Genomic DNA, 16,699 nt, shown 5'->3' with positions numbered 1-16,699 from the left:
TTTTAAATAGTTTTGAAATAGTCTTCATTTTGAAACATCTTATTACTACAAACTTTTGTGATGAGAACTGTAGCTGTTGTATATTTACACATATATACAGTTTTACTCACATTTTCAAGAGAGATTGTTGATTTTATCTATTACATCATATTTCCATTCTACTTATAGCATAGTGGGTATTTCCTCCCAATTCTTGTAAGCATAAATTTTGTATTTTTTTAGTTCTCATTATTGAATTGTGGGAATTCAGTCCTAATTTTTTAACTTGCCTCAGCATGTTTGTATGTTATTTTAGATTGTTCAAGAGTACCGTGCGATGCAGCTTTTGGGGAACTACAATAAAGACGAAAGTCTTCTCACAGTCAGGATGTGTGTGGTCATTACCAGTCGGCTTCGCCTCTTTGCTGTCCAACGAGGTGTTGCTTAATGGCGTTGTGATTATCCAACCACATTTCTTAACTCTGAAAAATAGTCCTCAATTATTTTTCATGTAGAGAAAACTACAGAAGATGAGGCAGGTCTTGCATCATTCAGGACTCCAATACTGAGAGACAACTCTTGGGTAAAAGGAAAGATAGCTTTACTGAGGAAGCCGGCAGTCCAGAAGAGAGGTGGACTCGTGTCCCGAAGAACCAACTCTCCCCTCCTGAAGTTTTGCTTGAGGACTATACAGGGAAAAGAGAAAGGGGCTACATGTTGAAGAGAGGGTTACAGGGTGCGTGATCAGCTCACGGTCATTCTTCTGATTGGTCAGTGGTGAGGTAACGGGGACTCAACATCATCAGCCTTCTGGTTCCAACTGGTCTGGGGTCTACGTGCTTGTGGGCAACATGCAGTTAACTTCTTCCACCTGCTGGGGGTTTCAGTCTCTGCCAAACAGCTCCAAGGATGTGGCTCAGAATATTACCCAATAGCCCTTGAGGAGGAACTAAAGGTCCTTGACTTTGTTTAACAGCCAAGAGACGATTATTTTGTCTTGGCTGTTTTTTCGGCCTCGCCACGCAACTTGCAGGATCTTAGTTCCCTGATCAGGGATCGAAAACAGGCCTCTAGCAGTGGAAGCGCAGAATCCTAACCGCTGAAGTGCCAGGGAGTTCCTGACGGTAGACTTTAAAAAAAAAAAAAAAAAAAACAGACCAAAAGGAACACAGTTTTAAGGAAGCTTAACTTTCTCAGAAATGCAGAAATTTTGTTGTGCATTTATTTTCTTTCTTTTTTTCCCCCAATACATTTATTTATATATTTATTTATTTTTGTCTGCGTTGGGTCTTCCTTGTTGCACGTGGGCTTTCTCTAGTTGCAGTGGAGAGGGGGCGACTCTTCATTGCGGTGCGTCGGCGTCTCCATGCGGTGGCTTCTCTTGTTCTGGAGCATGGGATCTAGGCACGTCGATTCCAGTAGTTGTGGCTCACGGGCTCTAGAGGTTTTTTATGTTTTGCAAGTATTCATCAGATGTTTATTGCTTGAATGAATGACAAATAATTTCTTCCAACAATCTTCAAACTGCTTAACACTATGACAATATTTAGCGTTTCAAATTTCACGTGACCTTAGTCTTTCCGTGCTCTAGTTTCTAAAAGCACGTGGGATCTTCCCGGACCAGGGCTTGAACCAGTGTGCCCTGCACTGGCGGGCGGATTCTTCACCAAGGAGCCACCAGGGAAGTCCCTGTGCATTTATTTTCAAAAAAATAATAAGGCCGGATGAATTCAGAACTAGGTGCAGAAACCTCTTCCAGTGAGATACAGAATCTCTGCTGTTTAGGCAGATTTAGAGAACAACTTTTCCAACCACTTATTAAAGAGACCAATACTCCATGAAAAAAATTTATCATTTGTACAGAGAGAAAACCAAACTCCAGCTTTGCATCAATATAATATTTGCTACTAAGAGAACCATAAGCTCTTTTTTGAAAATCTCTGGAATAAACATCAAAACTGAGCTGCCTTCGGCTCAGACAAATAAAATTCCCTTTCTACCCGTCTCCTACAACTTTCTATACCCATTCAGGTTGTGTCCTTCACTATCCTCTTTCTGGTGCTGGAACAATCAGTCATTTTACTTTAGGACCAAACGATTTTTGTTCCTGTTAATAAACAAAACTACATCGCATTATCTTGCATACAAAGTTGTACCTCTCGGTTGCTGGAACCAAGCAGGACCATGCAGGGCCCTTCCATGTCCCCTGCCTCTTGTCTGTAAAATAGCTGCAGTCTCCCAGGCCTCCCCTGAGTCACCAAAGAACAGGTTCAAGCAGTTACTGATTAGGACAACAGCAGTCACAGAATCTTTAGTTCCTCCCGAAGGACATAAGTAACAGTGTCAGACACACACTCCTAACTTGTTTTGCAGATACTAAAACCACTACAAGAGGAGAAAGCTAACTGTATGATGACCAGACTGGAGCTATGACACAAGCTGCTCCATCTTGAGCAGACCTGAACCAATGGCTTACACAATTCCAGGAACTGGCCTCAAGGAAATGGGAACAAACCAACACTGGAATTGAAGATTAACTGTGCCTGAAACAATCAACATGACACTGACCACACCGCTGCATGACCAATTTCAAGAGGATGGTCAGAGCTGACTGTGCTACTCTGCACGGAGCCCCCACCGGCACAGCCCAGAGACTTCCCGTCTTTTCCCTATCAACCCCTTTTCCCTCTCATTGGCAACTGGGAGATGGTATTGGGGACACTAGCCCACCATCTTCCCAGGTTGCCAGCTTCCTGAATAAAGCATCTTTCTTCTTCCACCAACCCTTGTCTCTGGAACACTGACTTCTGAGCGATGAGCAGCTGAACCTGAGTTCTGTTCCAGCCGATAACATCACTATGGGTCAAGCCTCATTCATAGTATATTAATACTAACTTTGAACCAAAGTTACTTCCATTTCACAAAGAAAACTAGGAGTGAATGATTGACAACTGCCCATCACACATCAGCATTTCAGGCTAGCACAGCTCATGAACACACATAACACAACTTTACACAGCCACAAACATCCCTTACACAACTTATTCAAGTGGCAGAGACAAACACATTCATTAACACACCCACAGACAGAGCCTCTAGGTAACAAGTAAACATATGCAGCAAGAGCATATAACTTGAGATTATGCTTAGTAATCAATGCCTCAGGTTTCTGTCTTGCTTACAAATGACCTCGGTATCCAATGATTATCCAGTAAGTAACACAATTTAGTATCAGTTCAAGGGTTTACGTAAACTGAAGATCTGGGAATTTATCGACAAGCTAACACAGTAGAAAACATAGTTACTGTTGAAAGAAAGTCTGTCAGAATAAAAACTAAATGTGGTTAAACACAAACTTACAGTTTTCATAACCTTAAACATTAAGTAGAAGTAATATGAGCTTAGTTGATGGGCACACCTATATAAATTTAGGAAGAACACACCCAAGTAGAATTGTTTTAAATGTATGCCTAATACTGATAAATAAGATACGAATAACTTTTTATTAAACCAAAAATATTAAACTAGCTTCATGTGTCAAAGATTTACCTAAATTATGTAAACTTGAAGTCTTTAAATTTCTGAGTTGATTTTTTTTTTTTTTTTGGCTGCACCGAGGGGCTTGCTGGATCTTAGGTTCCTGACCAGGGACTGAACCTGGACCCTGGCAGTGAAAGCACCGAGTCCTAACCACTGGACCGCTGGGGAATTCCCTGACTTGATTTCAATAAGAATATTTTTCTAGCACATTTAAAGTATTAGAAGTTCTAATTCCTTTCTCTCTGAGAATTTTAGGGATATATAATTTTTATAAGCACATTTGTATCTTTGTAAGCCAATCAGGACAGAAACCCTTTAATTTAACAGACTCTACAATCTACTTTAATAGATCCAGAAGTAGGAAAACATTACATACTCGCACTGTCAGAGGTAAAGACCTTTTTGAATTACAGACACACAGACATACAGAGAAATGGAACTTTTACCTGCAGTTTTAAGTCTTAGACTTGGGTCAGGAATAAACACTCACCAGTCTAGATATTAAAGAGCCGTTCTCATCCCATTGGGCAAGAGATTCTTCATTGATTTGAGCTTGTCAAAGTAGACAAATAGACAAACAGAAAAGACTAAGAAAAGACTAACAAACTAGATCCTCTGTTACCTCTCACCTAACTGAGATTAGTTCTGTAGAAACTTCATCCCTTTAGAGACCATCAAGTCTTCAAACGACAGAGCCAAACTCAGAATCACTGCTGCCACAAATGGGGAACCACTTCGCTGGAATCTGAAAACAAAGGAGAAACACAAAAGTAATAGAAGGGGAAACTAAAGAAACAGAAAGTGAGCCAAGTTCAAAGGCTGCTTGGGTTCACCCCTGGGAGAGGAGACAAGATGTACCTGGGCTTCACTGGCTCATGAAATACACCACTTGTTGCTGGGCTTTTACAGCTTTATTTACGTAGAACTGATATACAAAATCTAGCCCATGTTTAATGTATATAACTTGATGAGTTTGGACATATGCACACACCTGTGATACCATCACCACCATCACGGTAATATACTCATCACTTCCAAAAGGTTCCTTCTATCCCTCTGTGTGTGTGTATGTGCGTTAGAAAGACGTAACACAGCACCAGGTACATGAAAAGGTGCTCAACGTCACTAATCATCTGGGAAATGCAAATCAAAATCATCATGAGATACTACCTCACATCTGTTAGAATGCCTACAATTTTTTATTTTTTTTTAAAGATGAGAGTTGTCAAGGTGGTAGAGAAATCGTAACCCTTGCATATTGTACGCAGGAATGTAACATTGTGCAGGCACTGTGGAAAACAGTATGGAGTTTTCTCAAAATCTTTTAAATAAAAATTCCATATGATCCAGCAATCCCACTTCTGGGTACACAGGCCCAGCTCAGAGACACTGCAGCTTCAGTTCCAGAACACTGCAATGAAGCCAATACCGCCATAAAGCGAGTCACATGAAATTTCTGGTGTACCCGTGCATGAAAAGCTTCTGTTTACACTATACTGTAGTCTGTTAAGTGTGCGACAGCCTTGTGTCTAAACAAACAATGTACATACCTTTATTGAAATATACTCTGGGGAAGAGAAATATAGATCAATGGAACAGGATAGAAAGCCCAGAGATAAGCCCACGCACATATGCTCACCTTAGCTTTGATGAAGGAGGCAAGAATATACAATGGAGAAAAGACAGCCTCTTCAATAAGTGGCGCTGGGAAAACTGGACAGCTACCTGTAAAAGAATGAAATGAGAACACTACCTAACACCATAACACAAAAATAAACTCAAAATGGATTGAAGACCTAAAGGTAAGGCCAGACACTGTCTAACTCACAGAGGAAAACACAGGCAGAACACTCTATGACATAAATCACAGCAAGATCCTTTTGGACCCACCTCCTAGAGAAATGGAAATAAAGACAAAAATAAACACGTGGGACCTAATGAAACTTCAAAGCTTTTGCACAGCAAAGGAAACCATAAACAAGACCAAAAGACAACCCTCAGAATGGGAGAAAATATTTGCAAATGAAGCAACTGACAAAGGATTAATCTCCAAAATTTATAAGCAGCTCATGCAGCTCAATAACAAAAAAACAAACAACCCAATCCAAAAATGGGCAGAAGACCTAAATAGACATTTCTCCACAGAAGATATACAGACTGCCAACAAACACATGAAAGGATGCTCAACATCTTTACTCATTAGAGAAATACAAATCAAAACTACAATGAGATATCATCTCACACCAGTCAGAATGGCCATCATCAAAAAATCTAGAAACAATAAATGCTGGAGAGGGTGTGGAAAAAAGGGAACACTCTTGCACTGCTGGTGGGAATGTGAATTGGTACAGCCGCTATGGAGAACGGTATGGAGGTTCCTTAAAAAACTACAAATAGAACTACCATATGACCCAGCAATCCCACTACTGGGCATATACCCTGAGGAAACCATAATTCAAAAAGAGACATGTACCAAAATGTTCATAGCAGCCCTATTTACAATAGCCCGGAGATGGAAACAACCTAAGTGTCCATCATCGGATGAATGGGTAAAGAAGATGTGGCACATATATACAATGGAATATTACTCAGCCATAAAAAGAAACGAAATTGAGCTATTTGTAATGAGGTGGATAGACCTAGAGTCTGTCATACAGAGTGAAGTAAGTCAGAAAGAGAAAGACAAATACTGTATGCTAACACATATATATGGAATTTAAGAAAAAAAAATGTCATGAAGAACATAGGGGTAAGACAGGAATAAAGACACAGACCTACTAGAGAATGGACTTGAGGATATGGGGAGGGGGAAGGGTAAGCTGTGACAAAGTGAAAGAGCGGCATGGACATATATACACTACCAAACGTGAGGTAGATAGCTAGTGGGAAGCAGCCGCATAGCACAGGGAGATCAGCTCGGTACTTTGTGACCGCCTGGAGGGGTGGGATAGGGAGGGTGGGAGGGAGACGCAAAAGGGAGGGGATATGGAAACATATGTATATGTATAACTGATTAAATTTGTTATAAAGCAAAAAAATAAAATAAGTTAAAAAAAAAAAAAAAAAAAAAAGAATCCACCTGCCAATAGTGGGCACACGGGTTGGAACCCTGGTCCGGGAAGATCCCACGTGCTGCGGAGCAACTAAGCTCATGCGCCACAACTACTGAGCCTGCACTCTAGAGCCTGCGCACCACAACTACTGAGCCCGGGACACGCAACTACTGAAGCCCACATGCCTAGAAGCCATGCTCCACAATAAGAGAAGCCACCGCAATGAGAAGCCCGCGCACCGCCACGAAGAGTAGCGCCCGCTCGCCGCAACTAGAGAACAAAGCCCGCGCGCAGCAACAGAGACCCAACGCAGCTGAAACTGAATAAGTTAAATAGTAAACAAATAAAAAATTTAAATGAATAAATAAATAAATAAAAGCAGGCTCTGCTTTGTCAGCACTCTGGAGTTCCCTACGTATCGACGGGCAGGATTCCCGTCCTCTCCTGTAATTACGTCTGTGAAGTGCCTTTCCCGAGGAGAACAGAAGCTCCTGGAAGCAGGGAATTGCGTCTTAAGATCACATGCAGAAACTGAAGACATTTGATGCTTATGTCAAAGATAAAAGACACAACACTAGATGGTGTGAAGGGTCCTCGAGGCCAAGAGCCAGGCAAGCAGGACACTTCCTCTGGGGACCCTTCCATCAGCAGAGAAGAAAATGTCCGTGGCCAGAACTGGCACTCAATTCGCTTGGAGCTGAGAAGCACCCATGTAATCACACAGGCTCCCCAAAGAGTAATTACTCCCACATTTAAGAAAGGAGACGGCTTTTCAGGCAGGGGAGGCAAGTGCAGTCTTCCCAGCTGGATGCACTGTGTGCTGATGGTCACGACGGAGCTGGGCCCCCGAGCTCTGCTCTCCCCTCAAACCCCCAACCTCACCCTCACCCTCAGCTGAGGAGCTGCTTCCCTGAGAACACAGAAGCCATCGGAGGGCTTCCCCACCTGCAACCCTGCTCAGCCATCCCCTCCCCACTCCAGGACCACGGGCAGCAGCTCTCCCCTCCCCCACACGCATCTACTGGATCATTCCCACTGTTATTTCTCTCATCACAACACAACACAACACAACACAACATCCTCCCCGGACCTCAGCTCCTACCCCAGCTACTGTCCAGTTTCTATTTTCCCCGTCACAGCAAAATGTCTTGAAAAAGTTGGGACCAGAACAAACCCAGTTCTCCCACTCCTCTCTCCTAAGCCTCTCCGATCAGGATTTTACCCCACAGATCCATCCAAACGCATCATCTGCGAGGTACGACCTCCCCCCAGTGCTGGGCTCGATGGTTCATGGCTCCGCGGAACGGCAACCTCGTTTGTCCAGTCACCCAGGGAACCTCTAAAGTGCTTCCCACATGCAGACAAAATGCTGTGATTAATAGTTTAGGAGAAATACTCAGCGTGGAGAATACACTTGAGCTGCTGGACGAAAGAGGGAGCGGCACAGAAGAAAAGTTTCTGTAACTACAGGAATGAAAAGATAAGCTGTTTTAATGGTAGCAAGTATGGGATGAAGGAGAACAAATAAAAAACATTTAGAATATGACATTAACAAGCCTCACACTACAACGTGGTAACAGAGGATGGAGAAGGACTTTACAATGAACTCATTTTTCTGGGCAGGTGACAGGCTGGATGATGCAACGATGAGCCACCAGAGACAACAGGACAAGGCAAGGGGCAGGGGAGCTGTAAATAATCATTTCTGGATCTACTGGATCTAGTAATTCGAGGTGCCCTTTGGACAAACTCCATAGAGATGCTGGCAAGTGGCTGGACAGAGGCATCTATCTGGTCCAGGTGGGAGAACTGACAGAGTTGGAGGTGAAAAGCACCAGAGGGTGAGATCAGACGGGTTGAAGAGTCATGAACCAAGGGGGAAAAGACAACACACAAAGAGGGCGGAAGAAAGAATCAGTCAGGAAGACAGCAAGGAGAGATCTGTCACAGAAACCAACAGAGCAGACTCTGCAGATGGCAAGGCGACAGTGGTCTGAGGTGACGACTGGCAAATCTCCACTGCTTTGTATGCTGGATGCCAGGTCACCTCAACCGGATCAGGTTCCATGGAGGGGCAGAACCAAGACCGCAGGCTGCACGATACAATTCAGCTGGGAAACAAGAATCTTTGCCAGAGACCTCACTGCATGGTGTGTAACGCGACCCTCTGAGATTGTAAGAGACAAAGAGGGAAATTTACTGGAAGGGTGACAAGGCTGTTCTTCCAGATGATCCTCATTGCATCCCTCGACTGAGCACTGGAAACAATGTACCTATGTGACAACGGTGTTCTACCGAACAGACAACTTATATGCACTGAGTGCTCCCTGGACAGCACGCTCTCAGCTTACAGGAAGTACAAGGAAGGCACCAACGTCAACACGTTAGGGGCTGTTGCTCAGGAAGGCTCGCGGCCTACAGCGGGATCCTCAAGGAAACCTTTTAACGCTCGAGAACAAAAGTGCTTCGGCAGGACAATGTAAGTCAAGCAAGGGATGGTGTTTTGCCACAAATGTCAAGAACACGAGGCTTGTACTGTGGCTCTGAGAGGATCCTGGGATCTACACGTAGAACTTGCCAGAAACACTTGGTACTGACCTGCTCCTCTACACTTTGTCTAACCACATCTTTTACCTACTCCTACTTTCCCATTTTAACTTTTGAACTATTCGCCTCCCAAGGTGTTATCACAAAAGAACGGCAGCAGGTAAACACATAAACAGCAAAACTCACCAGAGGCTGATTCATTTTCCGCTGCTCTTGGAACAACGTGCAGGACTGTGACAGTGGAGGCGGACCTGGAGAAGGAAAACGCAGGCAGTGAAGCTACGACTGAAGCGGCTCGGGGTGCACGAGCACCCGCCCCGCGCTCCACAAGAGACACCTGTGGGAGACCCGTCCTTTCACCTTCAGAAGGGCCTGTGAGAATAAGGAGGGAGCAACCACCCTCAGGTCTGTAGCTCCCATGTGACTCTGGTACCTGAGGGGATACTTTATTTTTCCATAGTGAGTGTACACTGAATCCTATTAAAATAAACCTCCGTCATTAAATATGAAATTTAAAAACGCTTATAGTTTACCTCTTCTCAGTCTGTTAACAACTTAGATCAGAACATCCACAGGATACCCAGAATAAAGGGACACACTCAGGTGCGCTTGTCTTGCAATGATTTGTACAAACTTTACAAACTTAAGTGCGACGCTCAAAAACATCTTTTATTAAAACTGACTTTAAGTGGACAGAACACCTGCCCTAGGAGTTTGGAGTCCTGTGAGCGACCCCACGTGCACACCCGGTGAGGGTCTAGGACAAGTCATCTCCCTCCTCAGGCCCCATCGCTTCCTTCCTCACCCGAGGCAGCAGGACAGAAGCCCTGCAGACTCATCCTGCACTGATTACACTGGGCGACTCCACAGGGCACAACCCAGGGGGGCGGCGGACGCTTATATTAGACAACCAAGGTGCTGACGCGCCTTGAGACACACGTGCGAGATGCCCAGACGGCGACAGGAGCGGGAGGAGGAGGAGGATCGGGGTTGGACGGAGGGGAGGACGCGGCACGTCCCGGCCGAGCCTGTGGACCCTGCTCCACCAGGACACCCGGAGCTCACAAGTCCCAGGGGAGCCCCATCCGGAGCAGCCAGCCCTGTCCTCCAGCCCAGCCCCTCCACCTCCAGGAAGCAGTCAAACCCTCCCGGTGGCTCTACTGCGGGCCCTGGGGCGGGCAAAGCCAAGCCCCGCTCTCCAAGCCGCGGTCTCGCAAGCCCTGCTCTCCAAGGGCCGCAGGCTCCACAACCGCCTGCAGGCCTGCAGACGCAACACCTACCCCGTCGGGACTCACTCACCAGCCCCGGGCTCCCGAGGCTCCGGTCCGGGGGCTGCTCCTCGGGCGTGCTCCTCTCTCCGGGGTCTCTATTTTTAAAATATTTATAAGTAACCCATTTTGTAGAAAACACCTATCTTTCATCATAAGAATTATGACACTTTATACTTTCATTCCAGCCTAACTTTTATACTCTATTTTCTACCATTTGGCAACTTATACCCTATGCTCTAGTCAAAAAGAATCTCATTTACAGTCACTTACATATATTGTGTTGGTTCTCAAGTCCAGGATGTTCCTTCTGCCTGGTATGCCCCGACCTTCTCTCCACGTGGAACATTCCTACTGACGTTCAAAACCTAATTCCAAGACCCCTCATTGTTGGCATTCTCTTTAATATCCCCTAGAAGGGTTACTGACTCCAAGTTCTGTTTTACAAATTTATATTTTTATGATCTATTTATTTAATAGCCTATCCCTACTCGATTGTAATGCATTGTTCATGCATCTCTCACACTCTCTTTTGAGTTCCTCTGGCCTTTTTCTTTTATCTCTTACCCATAAGCACAGTGTTTGCCCCATAGTACGTGCTCAACGTGTTGGCTGAGAGAAAAAAGACACCTTTTAGCTCTAATCATTTGTGAAATTTCATTTAAAATGACATCAGATTACCCTTTGTTTCCTAACTTAATTTCTAGTACTATAGAATGTACACTCAGAACATCGTCAGTGGCCTACAGAAACAGTGTTCTCACTGGACTTCATGCATATAGTCAACCCCCTTATAACTTTCTCTGGCATACAACTGCCAGACATGTTATTAAGGAAAAAAAAAAAAAAAAAGATGTACCAACCCCTCACCTATTAGAAAACTTCCAGAAGCTCTCCATTCCTTATGGTATCTTTTCTACTTGATTTTTCAAATACCTCTGTCTTACTTCAACTATTCAGAACTGCCTTTTCCACCTTTGGCTTTCATTTTCAATTTCATTCATATCATTACCTGCACTTACCCATAGAACCTAAGCATATTTCAGTTTCTTATGCAAGTTTCCTCACTAGAGGTCAAAGGGGCAAGGACTATTGTGATAAAATATTAAATAAATAGACGATAGAACTTTGTTCTATTGGTCTGGGAAAATTACTACCTGAAACAAAATAATTCTGGAAACTGAAGGGATCAGACCAGTCAGCTTTGTTTACTTCAGACTCAAATCAATGTCTTGTCTTTACCTGAGCTCTGGTTACATTTAGAAAAAAGTACTGTAAATACAGTGAATGAGCAAGGCCACTACCTGAGACGTGTCTGGGTCCTTAGTATAGTAACTGGGGGAATGGTAAGCGTTGGTCAATGTTTGCTGATTGATGACTCAATACATCTGGTTAAGCCTCACCATCAGAATTCCAGATTTTTTAACAAGCTTCTCAGTCTTTTCAACCCAAAGAAAAAACTAAAGAAAACCAGATGACAAGAATTTCAAATTGTAAAATATCCTGGTTGTCAAATTTAAATAGGGATATCCTGTGCAATGGAGAGGCTGGCTGGTGCCAATTTCACATTTTGTTCTCTAGTGTCCGGACGAAGCCTGCTCTGCCAGTGAGCTGACAGGTCGAGAGCACTCCAGCTTCCACAGACACCCGAGAACTTTCTATTTTTCATGGTGTTCCTGCCTTACCTAAGGGAAGGACTATATTCACAATGAAAAGAGTTATGATTAATCACCAATAGAGAGATTCTTCCACTTTCTGGGTGCTCACGTTGAAAGTCTGGTATAGTCAACACTCCCTCTAACATAGATCGTGTATTGAAATGAGAAAACTATCACCTAATATGGCCAGAGAGATGAAGGGACTTGGCCCAGCTGAGCCCAGGAGACACCTCTAATTCAAAACCTCAACCATTAACATAGTGATTGTGATCAAGGGGACTTACAGGACATAAGAGATTCAAAAAGCATATCAATCCACCTCCGGCAACACTGCCAGTTTAAAAGAATGATTAACCTTCTCTCCCACTTGATTCAACCTGGCTATGTATTATACCACTCTAAATGCTAGCAGACTCTATGCTTATGGCTTCCATTAGGTAGCACTTAGTATACACGAAAACTTTCTTCAAGAAGTAATTACTTTTGAAACCATAAACGTTTCAGTTGGGAAAAGAGAAAAAGAAAGGAGGTGCAAGTAAAGGGAACTAGGAAAAAATAAGAAAATACCCTCAAATATAAACATGTTCATTCAAAAAATAATTTAAAGGGGATTTAAACGATACTAGGTGAGCATTTATTCTGTTTCTGCTTTAAATAAAGCATTCTGTTCTATTTGTTAGGTGTTGTACTTGTTTAGTATCTAATGTCTGTTAAAAACCTCTCGAAAGAGATGTATTCATTCTGGTATCCTAAGCACCTATCTGGATGAACAGCACAAGCAATGGGAAGTCATGGGGCATAATGGACCTTGCAAAGGCTCTGGAATCCATCTCTTACTTATGGTCTTTGAGACTCAGGCTCCTCCTCTATGTAGTGTTCATAAAACTTAGTGGAGATAGAACACTAGGGACACAGAAGGTCAAAGCAGGTATTTACTACGACTTTTCAAATATCTTCCTTTAGGAAAACAAATATATTTTATTTGCAATGAGGCTTTCTTGTGAATTTTATTCTTCTAAAGAAAAACATTTTTAGTGAACAATTGATTCGTTTGCCTCCCTGTGCTACTTTATTGACAATACTCAGGTAGGGGTGGTTTTCTCTCAAGCAGTTACCTCCATGTGATTTGTATTTCAGACCTTCCTAAAAGCATGTTTTCCTGCTCTTTCTTTCCACCCCATCCCAGCTCTGCTTAAAATATTGTGATCCTCTATTAAAATGCACAGAACCCTATAAGGAGAAGCAAAATGTTTGTCACTGCCAGCTCTGGTATGCATATATCAGAGAATAAATTATAACTGATGAAGACAGAAATGGGACCCATATCTGACTGACTTCAGAAACCAGAAGTGTAGGGCTTCCCTGGTGGCGCAGTGGTTGAGAGTCCGCCTGCCGATGCAGGGGACACGGGTTCGTGCCCCGGTCCGGGAAGATCCCACATGCCGTGGAGCGGCAAGGCATGTGAGCCATGGCCGCTGAGCCTGCGCATCCGGAGCCTGCGCTCCGCAACGGGAGAGGCCACAACAGTGAGAGGCCCGCATACAGCAAAAAAAAAAAAAAAAAAAAAAAAAAAAAAAAAAAGAAACCAGAAGCGTAGCTACTACAAGCTGATGAATTGGAACTCAGATCAAGGCCTAGAGTGGAGAGGAGTCTTCTGATCAGAAGGGGAAAGTAAACAAAGGGCAGCGTTTAATTATTTAATAATAAGTAAGAGAATGACTATGGTGTTTTTACAGAACAGGATATAATATTGAAATAAAACCCCCCAAAGTGACACAGAAACATAATGCAATCCTCTTAAGCTACAACCCTTCCTAAACCAAACCATACCATTCTCTTCACACAGCCTGGAAAGTCAAAAGAAAGGGGATACTGATCTGCATCACACTGGCATTAGAAGCAGATCTAGTTGTAATGAAGTTTTACTTCATGGACTGAAGTTTCCCCCCAAAAAGGGTAAGCTTTTTTCTCAAGAAACATCACTGTGTAATAATCAAGGAGCCAGGGATGGTGGTATTCATTGTTCTAAGTACAGGGATTTGTTTTGCAGAAAGAAGTACCAATCAGAAAGAGAACTGACCAATAATTACTTAACAAAACTGCTTCAGAAGTAGATTTCTAAATCTACTTTTAGATTGATAGTTAGAAACATCTTACTAAGTTTATTCATTTAGAGGAAATCTGTGCAAGCCTCTGAAACCAAGAGGTATTGTATCAAAAGAGATAAGGTCACTAGACACTTATGTAAGAGCTACTTCTTCCTCAAATGGCCACCATATAGTCATTTCTGACTATTACATTACCAAGAAGTAACAATGCACCTTTAGGAAACTAGTATGAAAGAAAAACATAATAAAATTTTTTGCAGGTGACTCTTTGATCTCATAGGTGTGTGTTAATTTTCCAAAGTTGGGACTGGATCCCGCCTTTACAAAATGCTCCTTGAAATATCGCATTGAAAATCTTCTCTTTTACTCCTTATTGTAAACACTGTATATGTTTTTAAGAAGACCAATAAAAAATATGGACTATGGGGCTGCCCTGGTGGCGCAGTGGTTGAGAGTCTGCCTGCCGATGCAGGGGACACGGGTTCGTGCCCCAGTCCAGGAATATCCCACATGCCACGGAGCGGCTGGGCCTGTGAGCCAGGGCCGCTGAGCCTGCGCGTGCGGAGCCTGTGCTCTGCAACAGGAAGTGCCACAGCAGTGACAGGCACGCGTACCGCAAAAAAAAAAAAAAAATATATATATATATATATGTGTGTGTGTATATATATATATATATATATATATATATATATATATACACGTATATATATACGGACTATGAAATTATTTTTCCAGTAGTGAAATTATGGAGAATATGACTTGCATTTCTACTGTATTCCCGCAAAAAGAGGAAGTCCTTTTCCACAAAGACTGTCATCAATGTTAACTCTGGGAGAAAAGTATTTGTAGTTGTCTCATGCTTTGTGGTGAGAGACTCTCACTTTTCCCCGTCTCTATTGTGGGAAACAGGGCACACTTTGGGCTGAGAATTCATGCTGTGGTCGGAAAAGAAAGAAACGAAAACTACCCTCATTAACACTGCTCTTTAACAAGTTCAGCAAATGGGCCTCAGGCATTCTAAACAGCAGCAATTAAAAAATAACTTTAGATTTCATACATTTCTTCCAGTAGGATGAAAAGCTGAGGTATGTTAACTTTAATTTTATGGTTTGGGTGAATACAGAGTTCGATTACTCCCTGTCAAAGCAGAAATCAGCCTTTTACAGGGAGTAAGTGCTAATTAAGCAAAGCAGAGTAAGCATGTTATATGAAGTATATTTGATTCTTTCCTGTGCACTGTGGCTGCACAAGCTCTAACCAGTTTCCGGAGGGACCATCAGTGCTCCCTAAGAATGCCAATGCAGTGTTCCGTCCAGTTAGTGGGGTGCAGAGACCACTCAGAATGCTGATGCTTTCCACAAAGGAGATGGGGCTAGGGAGGCAAATGCAATCAGGGAGTATTACCTCTGTCTTGTGTGCCTGCTACAAAACAGTGTCCTCTCAAGACTACTCTACCCCTTCTTTGCTTTATACGTGTATGTGTAAGTTTGTGTAGGTAAGCTTTACAAGTCTATCATAAGAGAAAACTAAAAATACCCAGGAAAAAGACAAAACTGCTTCAACAGAGAAAGGTCTCTCTGTTCCAGTTGAAGAGGATATAGAGTTAATAACAGGAAATATCCATCCCCTGAAACTGTAGGAAACATGGATGCTTCCACAATTTATTCAAGGTCTCACTGACCAGGCTGTAATTTTAATTATTATTTCTTATGATTATGGTAGATAAAAAGTCTCAGTAGTATGCTAAAACTCTTGAACACTTGTTGACCTTTTTTCTTGATAGCTTTCCTCCTGCCAGGCTCCAGCCAACAGTAGCAGTAACAGATATCCAGATCTTAAGAGGATAGAAGTATAATGGTGCACTGAATATGGAAAGGAAGAACCAGTAATGGTTCCTATACATTCATAACGCGAATCAGCATCAAACTAAGGAAAAAAGCTTCCCCAAGAAGAAGTTGACAGCAAATAGTTTCGCCTCTTAATGCACTGAGGAAACAACTTTGAAGTTATCCGTAGCCACCGCTTCTGAAGCGACCAGTAGCTTTGCGACTATTACTTTACTTGTATTAGATTAATTTATATTAGAGTTTATTTAATGTAATTGCTCACAAATTTTAAACCATTTTGTAGAGTAGTGTTCTGTATCTGTTTAAATGAAATGCTTTCCTAAGCTCAAGATCAGTGTTTTTATGTTGTGTAAATTATGAAATTACTGTGGAATATCTGGTAAACTTGATAGGAAACCCCAGATGTCAGCACTTTGCTGGGCAAGATTTAAAGTGGCCCACACCACTAACCCTCATCAGGAGCAGTAGCAGTGGGCTAAGTCATAAGGGCACACCCATCCATTACATTCACCCAGGATACCGTGAGTGAGAATCAAAGGGCAGTGAGACAGAGACCTCTATGCTCAGATTCCACTGCCAAGAAATGGCCTAAGTCAGCTCTTGTTGTTGAAGAAAATAACCCTTTAGGAATCAGACTGAATCCTATTTTAAGTTTTAGAGGAGGAAGGATACTATTTAAACATTAATGAAATGTGCCTC

General features: G+C 42.8%; 1 protein-coding gene across 2 annotated transcripts in view; it reads right to left on the bottom strand.

The window, feature by feature from the left end:
* The window catches only part of LOC309807093 (uncharacterized protein), a 142,066-nt gene that overhangs the window by 92,040 nt on the left and 33,327 nt on the right, over positions 1–16,699 (bottom strand). For both annotated transcript variants that reach the window (XM_082626331.1, XM_082626330.1), the window contains exon 2: positions 9,306–9,370. The gene's annotated coding sequence lies outside the window, so the exon portion shown is untranslated. The remainder of the gene's footprint in view (positions 1–9,305; positions 9,371–16,699) is intronic.

The sequence above is a fragment of the Mesoplodon mirus genome (genome assembly GCF_964341445.2).
Source record: "Mesoplodon mirus genome assembly, chromosome: 7".
Taxonomy (NCBI): Eukaryota; Metazoa; Chordata; class Mammalia; order Artiodactyla; family Ziphiidae; genus Mesoplodon; species Mesoplodon mirus.
The sequence above is the reverse complement of the archived record's forward strand: the minus strand, read 5'-3'. Positions and strand labels throughout refer to the sequence as shown.